Below are 8,246 nucleotides of genomic sequence, written 5' to 3'. Positions count from 1 at the left end.
GACATCCTGGGAATGATGATGTAGCGCTTGCGCCATAGAATGAATGTCTTCTCTGCTTCTCCTAGAGTCTTCTCGCCATCACCTCCAGGAATGTCAAGAGGCAAATCACTAAAACCTTTTTCAGCTTTATCTACCGAGATGGTAGCATATCCTTCTTGGATCATATTCCCATGAATCCTTGGTGTCTTGGTTCGGTCGATAGGATTAACAAGACCGATAGCCACCTTGATTGTGGAATTCCCCTTCGGAATGTGTAGCTCACACGATGTACAAGGTTCAGTGACGTCATCCACAGGGAAGCGCAGTCCTGTGTCTCCTTGATTTGGTATCTCCATGGAAGCGCAGCTGCTTTTCAACTGAACAGATTGGCTAATGTTGATTCCTGGCTCTGATGCCTACTTGCTTGCACTCACTGCTATTTGCACTTGCCTTCTGATTTTCTCCTGCATTCTCGCTTCAAGGTTTTTTTCCCACTCCTGTGCTTCACGCACCGCTTCCTCCAACCTCTGGAGCCGCTGTGCCTCTTCTTCCTTCTTTCTCTGGTGGCTTCTGTAGGAAGGTCTGTCTTGAGGGAATCCATGCTCCCACGAGACACTTCCTTTGCCTCTAGTTCGGCCACCATGTTCAATAGTCCCGATGGCGTATGTCAGCCCATCCTTCTCTCTGTTGGGCCAGAACGCACCACTAGCAGTAGCTCTGAGCATAAAACAATCCTTCTACTGCTTCTTGCAGTCTTGCACCATAAACGCACTTCCCTATCTCCTGGTCCAGTGTTCCCCCAAGAGCAAAAAACCAATTCTTTGCACGTTCTCCACACTCGAGTGATTCTGGTGTGATACCCTTGGCAAGAAGGTCTGCTTCTATTTTGTTCCACTTCTTAATGGCAGTCGGGTAGCCACCTGATCCCAAGTTATGGTGGTATGTCTTCTGTTGGGCATTACGTTGGTTCTTTATCACCCGACTCACACCCTCTTTCGAAGTCTTGTACTGTACAAACTCATCCCAATAGGGCCTCTACTTTGAGATCGAGCCTGGGACAGTAAAATCTGGTGCTATGTTCTTCTTGACATACGTCGTGTATAGGTGTTTCTTCCAAGTCTGAAACTGGGTGGACATCTTCTTCATTGCCCAATCCCTAACTCGCTCTTTCAATTCATCACCATCTATTATATCATCATAACCATCTGTTTGGAGCGTGAAATGTACCAAGACATCTTTCCAAATTAACGTCTTGTCACGATCGGAGACAAAACTAATATGAGGAGCATTGGTCTTCTTCTTCCATTCGCGGGTACTGATCGGGAGCCGGTCCCGTACAAGGTAACCACAGTGGTGCACGAAATTCAATTTATTCGGCCCCCCCGGTTCTCCTGTATCCACATTGAATTCCGAGATGATGAAGCGGCCCTCCAATGGCTTTTTGGGACCTCGAACATTTTTACTCTTCGTTGTAGTTGTTGATGTCGATCCAGAGGGCTACAAAACATAAACATTATTTTTAATGTCATGAGCACACATAAGACATATGATAATATATATAGCTAATAATAAAAAATATATACTTGGCCAATATGTTGTTGCTCATTTTGTTCAAGAGCTAAGTACTGACTCCCGTCATCTGCATCCTCTTGCACATTATTTTTAGCACCATCATCACCGGCAACTTGAGTGCCAGTGTTGATCAAATTCATCATCAACTCCTCCTCATCCATGTTTCTCGGGTCGGCCATCTAGCTTCAAAAAACAAAACCAATATATAGTACGTCAAATCTTTGCTTACATGCGTAAAATCTTCCGCCGTATAAACCCTAAACCCTAAATGAGTAGGTTTTGACGGGTGAAGGTTGGTTTGTATGATAAGAAGAATCAGGAAGCGAGTAGGTTTTGGCGGCGATCCCGCCTGAAACAAAAGGAGGGGCGTTGCTACGCATTAGGTTTTATTAAATGGAAAATAGCGAGCCTTGCCTGAAAGAAAGGGGGCATCATTGCGTGTCAAGTTTCTAAGAACAATAAACGATGAGCCTCGCCTAAAAGAAAAGGGGGGCGTTGCTGCAAACCAAAGTGACAACAAAATCGCACTGCATCCTGACTCGTTGAGTAAACAGCTCCAAATAATGTTTACAATGATTGGAACCCTCGAAGAGGTTCACAACAACACGCCAAATTTACAACAAATACAACAACACATGTTACATCGATAAAAAATAGACATCAAGTCGGCCCTTGGCGTTGGAACTCCCAAACATCGGGAGCATCCTCTTCAGAACACACCTCGCATGCCATATCCCTCGCCATCTCCATAACTGTATTTTCAAGCACACTCTCAACCACTTCATCTGCTACACCCTTCATGGACTCAGCTATATCATCCACAACCACCTGCAAACCAACCTTCACCCACCAAAAATGATCGAACGAGGGCGGCGTAACCCTAAACCCTAGGGCGAACGAGGGCGGCGGTGCTTCGCCATATAAACCCTAAACCCTAGGGCGAACGAGGGCAGCGGTGCTCCGCCGTATAAACCCTAGGGCGAATGAGGGCGGCGGTGCTTCGCCGTATACATAGAAATGCATGGCGCTTATATATAGAAACGCATGGCGCTTATAGATGGCGCGTATACACTGGAATTTTTTTCGATCTGTTCCTTTGGCGCTTTCTTTCTTATAATAGTTAGCACGACAGAGAATAATGCCCGTCTGAACGCCGTGTGCGACGTGCCATGAAAATTAGCTAAGTATACGTTTGGGTTTGTGATCGATACACACATTTGTTGACGTACGTACGTATGCAAGTGACAACCAACAAAGTTTCGCTACTGTATCAAAGCATGCACGTAGGAATAAAAGAAAACGTGAACAACATGTACGTACAGTTACCATGATCGTTGCCTAAAACATATGTACGTAGTGTTTCATGCATGGAGATCGATAGAATAGGATCAGAGCAAGCACAGCTAGCGTACCTCAGGGCAGCCGGCGGTGTGGCCACGCGTCTGGCCGGGGCGAGGGTACCGGCCGGCGGTGTGGCCACGCGTCTGGCCGGGGTGAGGGTACCGGTGTGGTGTGGCCACGCGCGCACGTCTGGCGGGGCAAGAGTACCGGCGGTGTGGCGCGTGCCTTGCGTCTGGCTGGGGTGGCCAGGCAGCAGCTGGCGCTGCAAGGTCATCGGCGCGCGGGGTGGCATGGGGACCGTGGATGCGCGCGAGGCGATGGCGACGACCGACGTCAGGCGGGGTGGCGGCGCGGCGTCCTCGGTGTGGCGGGCCGAGTGGCGTGGGCGCAGGGGAGAGGAATCGGCGAAGAACGCAAGGAAGAAGATGGCACTGGTATATATATATGCCATATCCCTTTACTCCTGGTGCCATCCCCCCACCGGGAGTAAAGGGAGTAAAGGTTGGTAATAAGCACCGGGAGTAAAGGTTTTTTTAGCAGGCCACGAAACTGTAGGCCACCTTTACTCCCGGGTGGGCTTCCAACCCGGGAGTAAAGGTGAGCTGCAGTTTCGTTTCCCGCGTGTTTTAAGCAATAGTCTTGTTAAATACAATAGAAATGCAATAGTTTTTGTTAAATACATAGTAAATTAAATAAAAGGCATAAAATTATTTTGTTAAAAATATGGATTTTCTTTTTCTTTATTGCACATAGGAAAAATCTATAACCTAACTTTTTTATTTTTTGTGACAATTATAAAACATAATGTAACTAATATTTATTATTTCGTTAATGCAAAAATGTAGTGTTTAATTAAAATTATTAAAACTATTGGTTTTGGACATGAAATTTGTTTTCACATCATTTTAACGTTAATATTTTAATTTTTCATCACTCAATATCCTAATTTACCTTTTTGAGAGAGAAATCCTACCAAATCAAACATTGATTTAATTTGAAACATGACATAATAAACATCTGAATTCACAATTATTACATAATATCTTAAACACACACTACATTAAATCACTATATCATCAAGTGGGCATAGCAGTGAACTTCTTCTTTACGTATGTCCCTTGGTTATGATCGCGTCGTAACCATGGAGTGTCCTCGTCATTTACCAAGATGCTAGGGTCTTTGTTCACTTTGAATGGTGGAATTCGGTCATCCTTTTCATAATCTTCTGACATATCCGACTTGTCCTCAATTCCCACGATGACTCTTTTCCCTGAAAGAACTATGTGGTGCTTTGGCTCTTTGGTTGAGTCATTATCGTTTTTCCCTCTTTTTGGTTTGGTAGACATATCATTGACATAGAACACCTGATTCACATCCTTGGCAAGGACGAATGGTTCGTCTTTGTACCCAATATTACTAAGGTCTACTGTTGTCATTCCATACTCGTTGTCTACTGTTACCCCGCCTCCGGTCACCTTGACCCATTGGCACTTGAACAATAGGATCTTCAAAGTAGGTGCATATTCTAGTTCCCATATTTCATCTATGCGTCCATAATATGTCTGCTTATTCCCATTCGGGTCTGTGGCATCTATGCGGACACCACTGTTTTGGTTGGTACTCCTTTTATCTTGGGCTACTGTGTAGAATATGTTCCCATTTATCTCGTACCCTTTGTATGTGACGATATGCCATGATGGTTGCATAGCCAATAAATATAGTTGCTCATGGATGCTCTCATCACCTTGACATTTTTTCGTAACCAACCGTCGAAAGTTTCCATGTGCTTACACGTAATCCAAGCTTCAGTCTTCCCTGGAAACTCGGATCGTAAGAGATCCTTGTGTGTCTTAATATATGGATCTACCAAAGAGGAGTTCTATAGAACTGTGTAGTGCGCTTTATTGAAATAATCATCATCCGTACCAATATATGTTTTCCTCCCTAGTGTCCCCTTTCTGCTTAGTCTCCCCTCATGTCTCGATTCAGGAACACCAATCGAGTCAAGGTTGGGAATAAAGTCAACACAGAACTCAATGACCTCTTCTGTTCCATAGCCCTTGGCGATGCTTCCTTCTGGGCGAGCACGATTGTGAACATATTTCTTCAGGACTCCCATGAATCTCTCTAAGGGGAACATGTTGTGTAGGAACACAGGACCGAGAATGAAAATCTCCTTGACTAGGTGAACTAGGAGGTATGTCATGATATCAAAGAAGGAAGGAGGGAACACCAACTCAAAGCTGATGAGACATTGAACCACATCATTCTGTAGTTTAGCTAGATCAGTTGGATCAATTACCTTCTGAGAAATTGCATTGACAAATGCACATAGCTCCACGGTGGCTAGACGTACATTTGGAGGTAGAATTCCTCTTAATACAACTGGAAGTAATTGCGTCATGAGAACGTGACAGTCATGGGACTTTAAGTTACAAAATTTCTTCTCTGGCACATTTATAATACCCTTTATATTCGAGGAGAATCCAGATGGTACCTTGATGTTGTTTAAGCATTCAAACATGATTTCCTTCTCCTCTTTGCTTAGAGTGTAGCTGGCAGGACGTAAGTAATGGCATCCATCATTTGTCTTCTCTGGATGCAGGTTGTCTCTTTCTCTCAAACAACGTAGGTCCTGTCGTGCTTCAAATGTGTCCTTAGGCTTTCCATACACACCCATGAAGCCTAGCAGGTTCACACAAAGATTCTTCATTAGGTGCATCACGTCGATCGAGCTACAGACCTCTAGGACTTGCCAATAGGGTAAGTCCCAAAATATGGACTTCTTCTTCCACATGGGTGCGTGACCATTAGCGTTGTTCGGAACAGGTTGGCTGCCATGTCCTTTTCCAAAGACAACTTTCACATCATTGACCATATCGAGTACATCCTCACCGGTTCGGTTGTGAGGCTTAGTCAGGTGGTCTGCCTTTCCTTTAAAATGCTTGTCTTTCTTTCTTACGGGGTGATTTGCAGGAAGAAATCGACGATGGCCAAGGTACATGACCTTTCAACATTTTTTCAAGAATACACCTCTAATATCACCGAAGCAATGTGTGCATGCATTATATCTCTTGTTTGACTATCCTGAAAGATTACTTAGAGCAGGCCAATCATTGATTGTTACAAACAACAATTCTCGCAGATCAAAGTGTTCCTGTTTGTACTCATCCCACACACGTACACCTTCTTTATTCCACAAAATGAGAAGTTCATCAATAAGTGGTCTTAGGTACACATCGATGTCATTGCCAGGTTGCTTCGGGCCTTGGATGAGCACATGCATCATAATGAACTTCCGCTTCATGCATAACCAAGGAGGAATGTTGTAGATACTTAGAGTAATAGGCCAAGTGCTATGACTACTGTTCTGCTCTCCAAAAGGATTGATACCATCTGTACTTAAAGCAAACCTTAAGTTTCTTGTGTCATTTGCAAACTCCGGGAATTCTCTGTCGAGTGCTCTCCACTGGGACCCATCAACAGGGTGTCTCAACATATTGTCTACCTTACGGTCTTCTTTGTGCCATTGCAACAATTTTGCATGTTCTTTGTTTCTGAACAGATGTTTCAAGCATGGTATTATAGGAGCATACCACATAACCTTGGCAGGGATTTTCTTCTGTGGACGTTCGCCCTCAACATCACCAGGGTCATCTCGCCTGATCTTATACCGCGATGCATGGCATACCGGGCATGCATCCAATTTCTCGTACTCTTTGCCACGGTATAGGATGCAGTCATTATGACATGCATGTATCTTCTCGATTTCTAGCCCCATAGGACAGACAACTTGTTTTGCTTCGTAGGTAGTGGCGGGCAATTCATTGTCCTTCGGAAGCATCTTGTTTTGGATTTTTAGTAACTCTCCAAATCCCTTGTCAGATACACCATTCTTTGCCTTCCATTGCAGCAATTCTAGTGTGGTTCCCAACTTTTTTTGTCCTACATCACAAGTTGGGTACAACAATTTCTTGTGATCTTCTAGCATCCGCTCGAACTTGATCTTTTCCTTTTCACTTTCACATTCTCTTTGTGCGTCATGAATGACCTTACAAAGATCATCAACCGGATCATCTTCTGCGGCTACCTCTTTTTTAGCTTCTCCCATTGCAGTATCATTGAAGCACGCACCATCGGGAATAATATCATTGTCGTCCCATTGTTCTTCTTCACCTTCTTCCATTACAACACCGGTTTCTCCGTGCTTCGTCTAACAAATATAGTTTGACATGAAACCCGACTTGAACAAGTGTGAATGAAGAGTCTTTGAGCAAGGATATTCCACCGTATTCTTACATATGGCACATGGGCAGCACATAAAACTATCGTGTTTGTTTGCCTTGGCTGCACGTAACAAAGAATGCACGCCGTCAATGAACTCTTGGGAGCGGCGATCAGCATTGTACATCCAATGTCGGCTCATTTGCATTACATGATATAAATACCATATTAAAACCTAGATCATAATTAATTATTTATACAACATGCGTGCCACCACAAAAGGTACAAATTTATGAAAGCATCGCTACAATGTAGACAATCCCAACTACCACTAAAAGAACTAAAGCTAAAATACATTTCAGGAGCACAAGGATTTCGCGACCAATCTCAACTAAAACAGACAGATCCCCTGATTGTGCAACATCTTTGGGCTTTTTCGGCTGGATCACTGCCTCATTAGCCACCGTATCTGCCTGTTGTGCAAGATATTTTTGCACGAGTTCAACATACTCTTCCTCCCAGTAGAAGCCTGAACATCGTCCACTGCCATCCCATTGAAATTAAAACAAAAAATTAGAACTTTAATCACAACCATCATGAAAATAGGTATAAACTAACCATAATCATTAAATACGATAAAATAACTCACATTGCGATCCGGACACTTGTAGAAGATACGATCCTTGTTGGGACCCTCCTTCTTTACTCGGTACTCCATCACAATCTTCGTCTCATCATGACACTTGCCGTATGGAATGAGAGGGAGGCCCAGCCTAAGTCGCTTTGGAAACCCATGAGAGGCCGAGGACCCGGAAGCAGTTGCCATCTACTCTCTAAACTTATTTTTTAATACACTATAAATTTCTTATTTTATAAACAAATAAAATTGACAAACTATAAAATTATCTATATCTCTAAACAATGATATTTTTAATGGTCATTGTGTTCTCGTCTTTTACTACGGCAGGTAAGTAATTCACATGATATTTCCGCAAATTAACAGAAGCATGGGAGTGTACACACATAACAATCGATTATCGTTTATATTTATATATATACTACGTTTGGGTATGGTGATTGATAGACTACTGCGACGATATCGGGACGTGTGAATAAATAACCATCCGTAC

This window comes from Miscanthus floridulus, chromosome 16 (assembly GCF_019320115.1).
Source record: "Miscanthus floridulus cultivar M001 chromosome 16, ASM1932011v1, whole genome shotgun sequence".
NCBI lineage: Eukaryota > Viridiplantae > Streptophyta > Magnoliopsida > Poales > Poaceae > Miscanthus > Miscanthus floridulus.
Note: the sequence above shows the minus strand (reverse complement) of the source record.